Source organism: Balearica regulorum, chromosome 1 (genome assembly GCF_011004875.1).
Source record: "Balearica regulorum gibbericeps isolate bBalReg1 chromosome 1, bBalReg1.pri, whole genome shotgun sequence".
NCBI lineage: Eukaryota > Metazoa > Chordata > Aves > Gruiformes > Gruidae > Balearica > Balearica regulorum.
Genome location: NC_046184.1, coordinates 123906079 through 123921997, shown reverse-complemented (window position 1 = coordinate 123921997; position 15919 = coordinate 123906079). Strand labels below are relative to the sequence as shown.

General features: G+C 47.4%; 1 long non-coding RNA gene across 1 annotated transcript; it reads left to right on the top strand.

The window, feature by feature from the left end:
• Positions 1 to 11172: 11172 nt before the first annotated feature.
• LOC142604841 (uncharacterized) lies at positions 11173 to 14372 on the top strand. Its single transcript, XR_012838686.1, has 3 exons — positions 11173 to 11335; positions 12921 to 13082; positions 13318 to 14372. It is a non-coding gene; the product is annotated as an uncharacterized LOC142604841 (long non-coding RNA).
• The last annotated feature ends 1547 nt before the right edge of the window (positions 14373 to 15919 follow it).

The window sequence follows — 15919 nt, the reverse complement described above, 5'->3', positions numbered from 1 at the left end:
GGACCCAATCTATGGGGAAGATGGGGGGGGGGATACCTTCTCCCACTCTTTCACCTCCTCTTTTCCCTTTTAGTTGGTTACAACAATTTTTGAGTATTTTGAATACCCTTGGAATGTTCATGCCAGTATATTCCTATTGCTAGGTCTCCTGAATGCTTTCCCACTCCTGTTCAGGGTTAGCAAAAATCTTTTCAAGAGTACCACCCAGGGATGTTCCCCAAGGCTGAGTGGTCAGGGCTGGCATGGCATGTGGGAGAGTATGGGTGGGTATCTAGAGACCTTTTCACCCCCAATGGTTTGGAGCTTCACTCCTGAACAATTGCAAGACCCTGATAAAATGGTAGAATATTTGAAAGGAAAATGCTGTGGGGATTCTAAGGAGACACAACTTACTGCGCTGTGCTGGGCCCTGGCCACAATCTATCAAACACTGCTTGATAGTAGACAGCACCATCCAGAGGGAGAGAGCAGACCCACAGGCACTGCAGCTGCCCAGGCCCCCACAACAGGCACTGCAGCTACCCAAACCCCCACAACAGGCACTGTAGTCGAGCCAAAAGATCAACCCACGCCAGCATCAGTTGCCCCTATACACAAAAAGAAATACACAAGGAAATCGGTTCGCTTAGTGAAAGATGGTGATGAACCAGGGCCATCACGAGAACAAGAAGAAGAGCCAGAACCAGAAACGATCACTCGATCCCTGTCCCTGAGTGAGCTGTGAGATATGCAGAAAGATTTCAGCCGCCTTCCAGGGGAGCACATTATTACCTGGCTGCTCCGCTGCTGGGATAACGGGGCCAGTAGCCTGGAACTGGAGGGCAGGGAGGCCAAGCAGCTAGGATCCTTGTCTAGGGAAGGGGGCATTGACAAAGCAATTGGGAAGAAGGCACAGGCCCTTAGCCTCTGGAGGCGACTCCTGTCAAGTGTGAGGGAAAGGTATCCTTTCAGTGAAGATGTCGTATGTCGGCCAGGCAAGTGGACCACTATGGAGAGAGGTATTCAATATCTGAGGGAATTAGCTGTGCGGGAGATAGTTTATTATGATCCAGACAATGCACAGTTGCCCACAGACCCCGTTGAAGTCCACTGTACCCAACCCATGTGGTGAAAATTTGTGCGAAGTGCACCATCATCATACGCCAACTCACTGGCAGTAATTGACTGGAAGAGTGAAGAGGCACCCACGGTGGACGAAGTGGCTGGCCGACTCCGGCAGTATGAAGAGAGCCTTTCTTCCTCCCTAGTCTCGGCTGTGGAGAAACTGTCTCAGGACGTCCAGCAACTCAAAGAGGATATATCTTACTCCCCACCTGTACAGACCCGCATTTCAGCTGTTAGGAGTAAGCGTTTTTCTGCTCCAGAGAGGGGATATAGAGCATACACACCACGAGGTATCCTGTGGTTTTTCCTGCGTGACCACGGAGAAGACATGAGGAAATGGGATGGGAAGCCCACCTCAACCCTGCGGGCACGCGTACATGAGCTACAAGGCAAGACAGCTGTAAAAAGGGACTCTTCCAGAAAGAATGCTGCTCCAGTTTCCACCGGGCAGCCCCCCAGACCAAGTGAAAGGCCAGATCGCACTTCTGATCCTCTTGAAGGGACTTCTAAGTCCTTTTTGCAAGAGGTGAGTAGTGACTATGACGAGCAGGATTAGAGGGGCCCTGCCTCCAGCCAGGTGGAGGAAAGGGACAATAGGGTTTATTGGACTGTGTGGATCCGATGGCCTGGCACATCGAACCCACAAGAGTACAAGGCCCTAGTGGACACGGGTGCACAGTGTACCCTAATGCCGTCGAACTATGAAGGGGTGGAACCAATACCTATTTCTGGTGTGACAGGGGGATCCCAACAGTTGACTCTGTTGGAGGCTGAAGTAAGTCTAACTGGGAATGAGTGGCAAAAGCACCCCATTGTGACTGGGCCAGAGGATCCGTGCATCCTGGGCATAGACTACCTCTGGAAAGGGTATTTCAAAGACCCAAAAGGTTACAGGTGGGCTTTTGGAATAGCTGCCTTGGAAGCGGAGGAAATTGAACCATTGTCTAGTTTGCCCGGTCTCTCGGAGGACCCTTCTGTTGTAGGGTTGCTGAGGGTTGAAGAGCAACAAGTGCCGATTGCTACTACAACTGTGCACCGGCGGCAATACCGCACCAACCGAGACTCCCTGGTTCCCATCCACGAGTTAATTCGTCAGCTGGAGGGTCAGGGAGTGATCAGCAGAACCCGCTCACCCTTTAACAGTCCCATATGGCCAGTGCGGAAGTCCAATGGCGAGTGGAGGCTGACGGTAGACTATCGTGGCCTGAATGAAGTCACACCGCGGATGAGTGCTGCCGTGCTGGACATGCTGGAACTTCAATATGAACTGGAGTCAAAGGCAGCCAAATGGTATGCCACAATTGATATTGCTAATGCAATTTCTCTTGATCCCTTTGGCAGCAGAGTGCAGGCCACAGTTTGCCTTCACTTGGAGGGGCGTCCAGTACACCTGGAATCGACTGCCCCAGGGGTGGAAACACAGCCCCACCATCTGCCATGGACTGATCCAGACTGCACTGGAAAAGGGTGAAGCCCCAGAGCACCTGCAATACATTGATGACATCATTGTATGGGGCAACTCAGCAGAGGAAGTTTCTGAGAAAGGGAAGAAAATAATCCAAATCCTGCTGCAGGCTGCCTTTGCCATAAAACAAAGTAAGGTGAAGGGCCCTGCGCAGGAAATCCAATTTTTAGGAATAAGGTGGCATGATGGGTGGCGTCAAATCCCTATGGATATTATCAACAAAATAGCAGCCATGTCCCCACCAACCAACAAAAAGGAGACACAGGCCTTCTTAGGCGTTGTGGGTTTCTGGCGAATGCACATTCCGAATTACAGTTTGATAGTAAGCCCTCTCTACCATGTAACCCGGAAGAAGAATGATTTCAAATGGGGCCCTGAGCAACGACAAGCTTTTGAACAAGTTAAACGAGAAATAGTTCATGCCGTAGCTCTTGGGCCAGTCCGGGCAGGACCAGATGTAAAAAACGTGCTGTACACCGCAGCCAGGGAGAATGGCCCTACCTGGAGTCTCTGGCAGAAAGCACCAGGGGAGACTCGAGGTCGACCCCTGGGGTTTTGGAGCCGGGGATATAGAGGATCCGAGGCCTGCTACACTCCAACGGAAAAGGAGATATTGGCAGCCTACGAAGGGGTTCGAGCTGCTTCAGAGGTGATTGGCACTGAAGCACAGCTCCTCTTGGCACCCCGACTCCCAGTGCTGGGTTGGATGTTCAAAGAGAGGGCTCCTTCTACACATCACGCAACCGATGCTATGTGGAGTAAGTGGGTTGCGCTGATCACACAACGGGCTAGAATAGGAAGCCCCAGTCATCCAGGGATTCTGGAAGTGATCACAGACTGGCCAGAAGGGAAAGATTTCAGAATGTCGCCAGAGGAGGAGGTGACAGGTGCTGAAGAAGCCCCACCGTATAATAAACTAACAGAAGATGAGAAACCATATGCCCTCTTCACTGATGGGTCCTGTCGCATCGTGGGAAAGCGTCGAAGGTGGAAGGCCGCTGTATGGAGTCCTACATGGCGAGTTGCAGAAGCTGCAGAAGAAGGTGAATCGAGCCAGTTTGCAGAGGTGAAAGCCATCCAGCTGGCTTTAGATATTGCTGAAAGAGAAAAGTGGCCAACGCTGTACCTCTACATTGACTCATGGATGGTGGCCAATGCCCTGTGGGGGTGGTTACAGCAGTGGAAGCGGAGCAACTGGCAGCATAGAGGCAAACCCATCTGGGCTGCCCCACTGGGGCAAGATATTGCTGCCCAGCTAGAGAAGCTGGTTGTAAAGGTACGTCATGTAGATGCCCACGTACCCAAGAGTTGGGCCACTGAGGAACATCAGAACAACCAGCAGGTAGATCAGGCTGCCAAGGTTGAAGTGGCTCAGGTGGATTTGGACTGGCAGCGTAAGGGTGAATTATTTCTAGCTCGGTGGGCCCGTGACACTTCAGGTCATCAAGGAAGAGATGTGACATATAGATGGGCCCGTGATCGAGGGGTGGACTTGAGCATGGACGCCATCTCACAGGTCATCCATCAATGTGAAACATGCGCTGCAATCAAGCAAGCCAAGCGGGTAAAGCCTCTGTGGTATGGAGGCTGATGGTTGAAATATAAATATGGGGAAGCACAGCAAATCGACTACATCACGCTCCCACAAACCCGCCAAGGCAAGCGTTACGTTCTTACAATGGTGGAAGCAACCACTGGGTGGCTGGAAACATATCCTGTGCCCCATGCCACTGCCCGGAACACTATTCTGGGTCTTGAAAAGCAAGTCCTGTGGCGACATGACACCCCAGAGAGAATTGAGTCAGACAATGGGACTCATTTTCGGAACAACCTCATAGACACCTGGGCCAAAGAGCATGGTATTGAGTGGGTGTATCACATCCCCTATCATGCGCCAGCCTCTGGGAAAGTTGAAAGGTGCAATGGGCTGCTAAAAGCCACCCTGAGGGCAATGGGTGGTGGGACCCTCAAACACTGGGATATGCATTTAGCAAAGGCCACCTGGTTAGTTAACACTCGGGGATCTGCCAATCGAGCTGGCCCTGCCCAGTCAAAATTCCCTCGCCCAGTAGAAGGGGATAAAGTTCCTGTAGTGAAAAATATGTTGGGTAACACAGTTTGGGTTATCCCTGCTTCAGGCAAAGGCAAGCCCATCTGCGGGATTGCTTTTGCTCAGGGACCAGGGTGCACTTGGTGGGTGATGAGAAAAGATGGGGAAGTCCAGTGTGTACCCCAAGGGGATTTGATTTTGGGTGAAAATAGCCAATAAATTAAATTGCATGATATTAATAGCGATATACTGTATCAATGGTATGACCATAAGAATCACCCAAAACTAATGAAGGATGGACTTTGAAACTGAACAAAGTGCCACGATGATGGAACTAGAACTGACTTCAACTGGTGCCCAGAAACTTCATCGAAAAATCACATCTTTGGCATCCAGACTGCGAGCATGGACCATACCAGATACACCGGCTGTGAAGACTCCGGATGCAGCGTGCAACAATCCAGCAGCACGCACCATTGCTCCTGCTCTGAGAGACTGTAATGGCAGGTGGAACCCAAAACCATGGACTAAATGAACTCGACAGACATTTTAGAGCGATAGCCCATAGAGTAAGGCAATGAGTTCTGTAAAATAATCTGGGCGTGACGTAGGTGGTATGGAATAAGGGGTGGATAATGTCCTGGTTCTGGCAAGGATAGAGTTAATTTCCCAAGGAGCCAGGACAGGTGAGCCAAGCTGGCCGGGGGCTATTCCATACCATGTGACATCATGCTCACCATAAAAGGGGGCTAGTCAGGCAGGGGCGGGTTCGGCGTGTTGGTGTGGCTCCGGGACGGGTCGAGCGTCTGGTCGGTCGTTGGATCGGTAAATCGTTCTCTGTTATCACCCATTGGGAACATCTGTTATCAGCACTGTTGTTGATTGTTTCCCTCTCCCTCGCTGTCCCAGTAAACTGCCCTTATCCCAACCCTTGAGGCTTTGCCGGTGTTTTTTCCGTTCTCCTCCCCATCCCGCTGGGAGAGGGGTGAGCGAGCGGCGCGTGGCACTTAGCTACCGGCTGGGGCTAAACCATGTCAAAGCCATAAAATAAAGGGTTCTTTTAAGAGTCAATATGCTGCTTTTTCTAGATAATCTCCCAAAGTCTAAACTTGGCAGAAGGGAGGTATAATCTACGCTTTGCATATGCCTCAACTTTACAGGCTTCTCTGTGGCAGGTACGGCAACTTTCAAAGTTCTTCCAGCCAACACACTGCTGTTGCGACACAGGCAAGGGAAGCCTAAAGCAGATCTGAAATGTGTAAATGCTATGTTCAAGTCTTTAAAAAAAAAGAAAAAAAAAAGAAGTGGAAATTAAGAAACCATGTTGAAATGCAAATGTTGATCAACCTTGCAAATGATTGCTGGGATTTGTAAGTCAGCCTTAATGGAGACAACAAGGACACTGCCAGACTCTAGCATAAGGAAATAAGCATCTGTCTCAAAACAAAATAAAACCCCCACAATAACAATGACCTTTAGAATCCTATTACTATCACTGGTTTTTGGCTATGGTGAAGTGAGTTTTAGCTTTGAGCTAAAATTCACAAATGTTCTCTAGAAAAAAATTAAATTTTTTGCTTAAGCTAGGGTTGAAGACTATGCTGTTTGGTTTTTTTATTTATTATTATTTTCTCTTCTGCAGGCCCTAAACTATATTCTTAAGAATTGTCATCATTGTAGAGGGGGGAGAGGGGATCCACACGAGTATTGTAGGACAGAAAAGGAGGCAGATCAAGGAAGATGGAAGTGGAACTATAGGATTTCAAATCGGGCAGAACAAAAGAAATGAATAAATGGGGAACCCAGAAGTTTATTTCCTGCCCTGTCCTGCCAACAGTGCAAGGTGTTGCTATGGAGGTACTACAGCTGCTTGCAGGGCACTAAACTACAAAGGGCTTCTGCAGCTTGGGCTGTGGAGGATGGAAGAGAAGTGAGTGACAGCTATAGCCAGTGTACGCAAAAGCCATATCCCTGGAGGAGCGTGGCTGGTATGTGGTGGGTCACTGGATCGGAGAGCAGACTCCAGGAACTCCCTTTGTGCAGAGCTAGCACAGACACTGCCACTGCTGCCACCAAACCCTCTCCAGGCACTGCTTGCAACCACAGACCACAGTGGGTCTCTGAACTGGGACTATGCCTTGGGCAAGTCTTTGGTTTTGCTGTAAATGACTGCAATCTCCTGCTCCGAGTGACAAACTTGGGTCCCTCACCTTGTGTTCTTTTTTTTCTCCTGTAGTCAGCGGAGCACTAGCAGATAGTACACCACTTCCCATACTTCTCAGAGACTTGTGAGCCACTGTGAAATCTCTGTGCAGTTTTTTCTACTTAGACTTGTGTAACACGTGTCCTGCCTGACCAGTCATGAGAGACGGGGTACAGAAAGCCCAGGTGACCATATTCCTTTCAAACAGACCAGAAACTGACTGATGGCAGGAAGCCGCGCATCCACATAGCCTGCTCCAGTGCACTCTCCTCCCTGAACCACTGGAAAATCAATCACTACAGATGGTGTCTGTCGATGACAGGCAGGAGATGGGCTGCTGAAAGGCTATCCAAAACCAGGCAGGGATAGGCAGTGCTCTGAAACTGAGGAGATTCTCATAGATGCCTATAAGCAAAATTATCAGGAATTTTTTTCTAGAATAGGTCAAAAAGGCATGCTAAACTGCATCTGTACTCAAGAGTGGTTGAGGACAGCGGTCAGACTATAAATCCCGTTCTTAAACAGGGACTTGCCTCCCCAGTGTGTTTTCAGAGATTAAAGAGGTTCCTCTGTTGCCGTAGAACAGCTTCACGCTAAAGGACTCTGGCAATCAAATTTAGTAATGCCATCGATGTCACCCAACATCCCCAAATTCTTGGCATGAATGCACATACTCTAAATATTTAGAATATTTAGAATGCTTCGTAAGGGAAACAAGATTTGTGGTTGCATCAAATGGTTTTATAAAGACAGTCAAATTCTACTTTAATTATGCTCCAGTGCCTGAATTTATGATGACAAATTTACATGTCCTTAATCCAATGAGCATATGGTTTTCATTAGGCAACAGGGATAGAAGCAGTTATGGTTTGGATAAATTCATAGTAATTCAGCTGGGAGCTTATAGCCAACACTGTAAGGTCACTGACTTGAAAGACTTCGGTGCTGCCTACCTACTGACCTGATCAACCCCCTTGTTCGAAGTACTTCCTTAAAATGTCATGGTCAAAGTACCCAAGGAATCGATAAAAAAAAAAAGTCTGTCGCAATACCCGTGTAATCAATTACAGCATTTGGAACAGAGCAGAGCTAAACGCGAGCTCTAACTACATCCTACAGTAGGTCATCAATCATAATCTTGACTAACGTACAGCATCAGCTCGGAAAGAAAAAAGCCTTTAAGTCATCAGACAGCTCTTGACTCCTAAGAATGTATTTCTGTCATTCTTAGTCTCTGCTGCAGAAAAAAAAAAACCAATAAGGAAAAAATACATAGAACAGCTGTACCAATTATTTTCAAGTGACCTATAGCCAATGTTTCAGCTAGTTGGCGGAGCAAGAGGAGGCAGGTAGACTCCATGGCCACCTCTAACTGAGGCAGCCGACCCCGAGAAAGCCATTGGCTTTGCAAACAGGTGAGTGAGTTAGTATGACCTAAGCCCCACTGGTGAATGTGTGGCTCTGCCCTCTGGAAATCCTCAGGGAGCTGTGCCCTACATCATGCCGTACATCCTCGGGAGCAGAGAGGCTCCATTTCACTGCTGGATATGGTCTGTCTTCCAAGGGGAGCCCGGTGGCACCCAAACAGTCAGAGTAGTTCTGGGTAACCTGGAAGGAAAATGTGCAGGAAAAAGGAAGTGCAGTCATCTGTCAGTCACGCAGGGAAGTGGGTGGGGTGAGGGGGTACACCTGGAACATGCAAAAACTATAGTGAGCGCTCTCTGCATATGAGTTGGTCTTGATCTCTTGGGCACATGTGTGCGCATGCACACACACACACACAATTATATTGATCTTTATAAATGAAATGTTGCAAGACGAGGTTTTCTCTCCCTATCAAAACCATTACTTTTATTAAAAAGTGGAAATGTTTTTTACAGTCTTTCCATATTTTAAAGGAGATTTAAAAAAAAGTATGCTCAATATTTTGTAAAAATGAGGATTTATGAACTCAGAAGGCTGATAGTGGAATACATCCACCTAAAAAGATGGCGGGTAAAAACATCTGCAGGAAAACTGTGCCCAACTGGTAACATCCTGAAGGTGATGCTGAGTCCCAGAAACTGCCTTTGATGTGTGTTACATCTGGTGAAAAACAAAATAACAGTACCAAAAATAACCACAAGCAAAACGGGGAAATAAGCGTGTTGGGGCAGAGAGGGTAGAGTCAGAGCATAACGGCCTCTGTCAGCCTGCAGCACAGCGGTCACTGATTTGGCCATTGTCCCCTAACTACTGCTTTTTATCTGAGGGAACACAAGAGTCGGTACTAAAGGGGATGCGGAGGGAGTCCTGGGGGCCAGGCACAGAACTGATAGAAATGCTATCTCCCGCAGGCAGCCGCCGATGCCGCATGACGTGTGCCAAGCTTCTGGTTGCGAGCCCCCTCCCTCCTCTTCCTTGAGTTTTAGGGACCCCAAGGGTGCAAGGTGCCCGCAGCGTCCCCACGCTGCTGGGCACGGGCAGCCCCCAGCCCGCTGCTGCCTCCTCAAGCTTCCCCACTGCCCCGCCAAGGAGCAACTCATCCAAATGGCAGGGGAAAGCCTGAAACTTTAGAAAGTCGTTTCAGCGCTCCCTCCAAGTCCGTCTTCCCTGCCACCTCAGGGCAGAGCTGGAGCCTCCTGTGCCCTCAGCGAGGAGATACATACTGGGCAAACCGCTCCATCCTCGCTGGGGAAAGCCGCCTCTGACATGTCGCAATAGCAGTCGTGATCATAGTCATGAGACTGGCTTCCTCCTCTTGGACGAACGGTCTAGATTCAAACATCGCAAACAACAGTTCTGCATTTCAGTTCCCCCTTTGCATTCTTTTCTTTGTTTATTTTTTTTCTTTTCTTTTTTTCCTGTTATCCCAGAGGTTCCCAGGAGTTCAACCACATAGGAATCACGTTTATTTCTTCTTTCCACCCCATGTTCGGCCACTTCCACACCACAGACCCGATTCTTAACAAATTCCACAGCTGCTGAAATATTCAGGCTGTTGGCAGTGGTAAAGCAAGTCCCGGGTGCTCTCATTTCCAGCGCTGTGTAGGAGTAGTCAGTTACTGGAGCCTAAATTATTAGGCAGAGGGAAAAAAAAAAAAATAATCTGAAAAGCTTAAGTCTTTAAATCCTGTTGCCTGCCAAATTCCTTTATGAATTTCCCTGTAATGTGCAACATCATAACCTTAGCTAGAAAATAGATATTTTTTTACACTCTTACCTTTGTTTTTTTCCTCTTCAAGCTCTTCTCCAGTCTCTGTTAAAATTTGGTTTTGGTCATGTTTCTATTTTTCAAAGCATGGTAGCCTCTGCAGTCCTGTCCTTCAAAACATTCTTTATAATCTGCATCTCTTGCAAGTGTTGGAGTAGCACGAATAGCCAAAAATACTCTGATGGAACAAAGTATTACTACCTAAAGTGCCTCATTTTCCTGATATCTGATGTCTAATGAGAAACTGTGTGTTCTCTAGCCAGAAACAAACATTTCTGATCTCAGACTCTCCCACAAACTGCAAAAAAACCATCAGTGGTTAAAAACTACTCTAAAAGCATAAGCTACGAATCAGAGTTGGGACCTAGAAAAGACCAAGCTACAGGAAAGACCTGATATGGTGTTACAGGTTATGGTGATGGCAGCGTGTTTTAACACCTCCCAGTGTTGAAAACCTCTCAGGCTGGGATGTTTCCATCTGAAGAGTTGGCATTTTACCGTACGCTGTTGGAAAGCGGAGGCTGGGTAAGATGCAGGACATGGCGTGAAAGATCCACGTGTTTCTCAGCCCATCAGAGCTGGATGGATCCAGGTATGTCCCAAGTAGCCATGAGGTTGAAAGTACTCATATAAATTGAAAACCTACTACGAATTTTAGGAAAAATATGTGGAACCAGAGAAAGCTAGTCTGGAGGATGTTTTTCCCCAGAAAAATCAACACTTCATTTAAAAGAACATTTCCACTGTCATTACAAGAATTGCTGTTTAAAACAACAACATCAAGGGAAAAAAAAAAACCAACAAAAACCAACAAAGAACACCCTGCTTGCTAAAGGTAAAATTAGATTCATCCTATCAAATCATCTGTGACAACAGAAGAGTGGAGGAGGAGGAAATGCCACATTTGCTAAAAGCTTTACCTCCTGATCTATGGAGGAAAACAACCAGGAGCTATGCAGGGAGGAGGGCTGGAGGAAGCTGTTAGCCAGGCAATAGCAGAGACTGCCAAAACCAGAGTCTTACTTAGAGCAGGAAAACGGGGTTCTGACAGCACAGTTTTTGTAAGTGCATATCCAAAATCAAAGGTCAGAAATTACCAATATGTGGGCAGCGGTTCACAACTGAACCCCGGCTATTATTTGCTTTTTGTTCCTAAGGCTCCCGCGTCAGCTTCTGCCCAAAGACTTCAAGGTGCAAGAGTGAAATAGAGGTGGTACAGGGGAAATAAATAAAAAAAAAAAGACCCGATTTCTCTGTGCAAAACATTATCAAAGCAGTCAAACACAGACAAATCTGGGACAATGCTGCGAGGTCCCGCAGGTGGGTTCAGCTAAAGTAAAAATAGAGTGTGTAGATGTATGTTAAGCATCCTCCCACAGCTGGAAACTAAAGGGTTAAACACATCTTCCTTTCTACTTGGGTTCAAAGTCACATTTTTTATTTAAAAAAGAAAAAAAAACCCAGTCTTTCCCACAGTCAAAATATTTATGGAGTTCAAAAAGACTCCGTGCCGTCCCAAGTTCAGACCTGTTCTTGCTGAGAAAGGTCTCCTCTGGTGCGCTCCTGCAGGTGCCAGCCAGAAGCTCCTCAGGACATCTCTCGCTCAAGAGAATGACGTCAATTAATTCTGATGTCAATTAATTCTCTGGGGCTGGCCTGTTCCTGCACAGCTTGCATGATCTTCCTTTCGTCAGCTTTAACCTGTGCTCTGCCAACCCCTGAACCAGGCTAATCCGGAGTGTTTTAGCATGTGGGGCACCCTGGCAAAGATTTGGGATGGGATGGAGGGGGTTACTGTTACTTATTCATTTATTTAAATGGCTGTGCAACTCCAACGGGGAGCAAAATTTGGAAAATCAAAGAAAATCATAGTAAGATTTTGATGCCTTTCCTTAAAAACGAAGGTATGAAAAGCACTGAAGCAAACCAATGACACAGGCTGGTCAGCCTCACTTTCTGTTCATCGTTGTTGATTAGCACAAAGTTGCTATATTCAGATTTGCAAAACCACAATGATGGTCACATTGAAAAAAACCCCAAACAACAAAATCCAACCCCAAAACCCAGTACTCCCATCTCAGCTATCTCCACTGGAATTAGATTTTGCATAATTAATTCTGTACTAGTTCAATTTAAAACTTATTAAATGTTTAAAACTTTAAATGTCTTAAAATTTCCTTGTAGTGTTAAATCAAGCTATGCAGACATAAATAGGTTTTCAAACAATTGCATTTGCTGCAAAACCTGATAATGACAGGTTGGCTTTATTTTTTTTTTAGCCATTTCTTTGTATAAGCTTTGATAACTTAAGTCCTCCAGGGTCATAGCGTGGTGCATGCAAAATCTTGACTGTAAACCAAAAAGCTCCAAGAAGCTGTGGGATGTGAAAAAAACCGCAGAGAAAAATAAATTCTTTTTAAAATTCCTTTTTTGGAATTTTTTTTTTGTTAGTTTGGTTAACTGAGGAGCCCTGCCGCTGGCAGAGGCAGGTAAGAAGTGTCTGAGGGCGCTGTAGAACTCCACCAAGGATCGAGAGAGCAGCTCACAAACGCCAACGAGAGAGGCAAAGGCGAATGCACGGGGCCTTCCCTGCAAAATTGCCAACAAGAGAGTTGCGAGAAGGTGGAGAACATTTCTGGTACCTTTTGGAGGGACTCCAAGTTTGTCACATGGCAGCCTAAAAATCTGCCTTTGCTTGTGCAGGCCTTCATCAGCAAATGCTTTGTTTAAGGTCAAACAAGGAATCCTACAGAGTGAGCTGCTGCTGCTTTCCTAAAACTAACCTCTCTACAATGATAAACTGAGTTCCGTGAGGAGGGTTGAAGTACCTTCTCAGACAGCCTCTCCTGCTCTTCTAGATCTCTTGAAGTCTCTCCTTTATTAATTCCTGCTCTATTTCATTTAGTTGCACAGACATCAACCACCCTCCCATCTCTTTTTGCAATCCACCTCATGGATCTGCCTCCTCCTGTGCATGGACAACCCAACCCGATGACCTGAGGTCACGAAGAGGAGAACAAAACAGGCAACACCAGCCCAAGAGAGAGACCGTCCTGCTCCCTCCCAGGTGCAGGGAGGGTGTCCCAGCACATGGGGCAGGGAGAGTGGCCATGGGGAAGGAGGGAAGCAGCCAGGGACAGTCCCTCCACCCAGCCTGTGGTGGGTCCTCCCCAGGATGCAGAACACCCCTGGGGCAGCCTGTGCTGCAGTCCTCCTTCCAGCTCCCTCCACTCCTCCCTAACTTTAAGCTAGGTCTTTCAAAGAGACCTGTGGCCGGGTGAATTTTGTTGTTGTTCTTGCAGGAGAATGGATCAAGATGCTTCCAAAATCACAACTGAACAGCTGCTGCCTGACTGTGGCCTGGACCGCCAAAGGGACTGGAGCTCAGAAGATGGAAAAGGGGCGTCTTTTTTTCCTTGGACGCTTACAAATATCACCCGATGCTCACAGCTTTCTGTGTGTGGCTGACATAATCTCTGTAGCGCACCGCCAAGCTCAGAGCAGTGACGATCTCCAAGAGCCTTCCCAGGGGATGCTGAGCAGACTTGTGAGTTTAGGCAAAGGCATGTAACTTTAACATGGAGCCCGCCAAGTTTATAAACAGCATTTCACAGCGTGTTTTCCTGCAATGATCTGGGTTTGGAGACAGAGGCGGCCACTCCCAGCCCTATATTTCTCGGTAAATGCAAAGCAGAACCCCTTGGTTTACTTTCTTTTAATAGCTGTTCAAGCTGTCAGACCTCTGGCACCTTCTGCAATGTGCACAGTGAATCTCGGGTCTCCTTCCCAAACCCCTTCAGCCAGGAGGAAGAAGAAACTCATTTCAGCAGAACACATCAGGTCATTGCAGCCTCCAGTCCCCCCAAGGAGAAGGTGAAGAGCAGCAGCAGTACCACTGCAGAGCCACGACCACTCTGTGCCCAGCACTGGCACTGCCGACCGCAAACACCTTGCGCAATGTAGGGCTGTACAGTAAAGAGGAGTATTTCTGAGGAATACTCTGGTCAAGATGACCTCTGTGACTTTCTGCTGATGTATGTCTGTCTCTGAGGCAGTTGTAAAAGTTAAAAAGATGGAGGAGTGCTGCCGTGTCCCACCAATCTGGCCCAACACCTTTCTTCTGCGATCAAGCTAGGTAAACCCTCACAACAAAACCCACATGGCTGATGACCTTGGGCTTCAGCTGCGTACTCCATCCAGCGTCACTACCTGACCGTGACCGCCACTGATGTTTCAAGGTTATATCATCTGAAGTAAATGAAACAAACTGGAATAATCCTCTTCCAGGATGCCCAGAATGTGCTGTTTGCTAGTTAATAGCATGTTTGAATAAAAGGTTGATTCCTTCAGACTTAAATCTTTCCCTATTTGAGCAGCTGATTCTTCAGTAAGAGTTGGATGTGGATGGTACCATACTGCGTGAAACTGTGCAGTGAGCAAGAACAGGAGGTTGCATAGGCAATTTTTTTTTTTAAAGCACCCATCTGCAACAAAACAAATGCAGAGGCGTGTAAAGCAACTTAGAAATCTGGTTTCAGGCCCAACGAGTGTGCTTTCAAATTTAAGATGAATTCAAGTTGACTATGACCAACTATGACCAACTGCAGCATAGAAAACAATGAACTTATTTCTAAAGCGTGCCCTGTGAGATTAGTGAGATACCATGAAAGAAAACACACTACCCAGCACAGCAGTCACTCCCAAGGTAAATTCCAGCCCATAGAAATCAAAAGGAATTTAACATTATTGAGCATCCAGAGCTACCCCAAACACACACGTGACGTCTGTGCATCCAGCATGGAGCGATGTGATGATGAGGAACGGCACCTACACTGCTATGTGAGAGGAACAGGACCCATCCTGGGCCCTTGGGACAAATGGCCCTGACTGACTCACACCCACACATGTCTGTACCCACCCCGAGCAAATTCAGCTTACGGAGAGCTTGCGGTCCCGCACAGAGCTGGGAAGCTTGGTAGCCAGCAGGGTCTGCAGGTCAGCACGGCAAGCCCGAGTTTGGTCTCTGTCCCACTTTTATTTAGCAGGGGAAAACATGCTCGAAGGGAGCCCACCCTTCGGAGACTCCCACTAAGCAGAAAATGCAGTCGCATGACCGCTGCGGGTTCCTGAGCGCTGCCTGGCAAAAGCCGAGGTCTGTGGTTCAGTTTCCCCAGCCAACTCCCGCATCCTGCTGGTGCAGCGCGACGGGGGGAGAACACAAGAGGTGTTTTTCCATGGCAGCAGCTGCCAGGATGGCCGCTCAGCGAACGGCTTCTTGTATGGTGTCCTGACATGTTAACCGAGAGCTGAACTGGAAAACTTGAACCCAAGAGTGCACAGTAGGTGGAAAGGGTAGGGCTAGGTTCAAATACAGGTTAGGTCCCAGCTGGTGGAAAAGCTGGCAGCTCTCCTCTGGGCACTGAGGTGACAGCTAAGCAGGACTCGTGGCTAAGATGGGCTCAGCAAGGCTCCTTCAGCACAGGGAGGGGAAAGTAGTCTCAGTTGTATTTGAAATTACGTTTCAGTTTTTACACAGTAATGTTACTAAAATACCTATTTTAATATAGCTAAATCCTTAGGAGATGGTCTGCTTTGCAGGCTGCCCAAATAGTTAAGGCATACATCCCTTCTACCTTTTTTTTCAAGTTCATTGGTGTGTGTATACAAACACGTTTTTTCCTTGCAGCTTTTGATGGGAGAAGGGCAGGGGATATATTTAATTAAACGGAGTCTAGTCTGTCCTGCTAGATGTCTGAAAATATTGGTAAGTCAAAGTGTTAGCTCTTATTTAATAGCACCAGTGTGTGATAATTGTGATATCGTTCAGTATTGCGGAATTGCTTCTGTGGAGGTACACAATGAAGAACACGACTTCTCAGCAGCGCATGGAAATCATGATGTGTT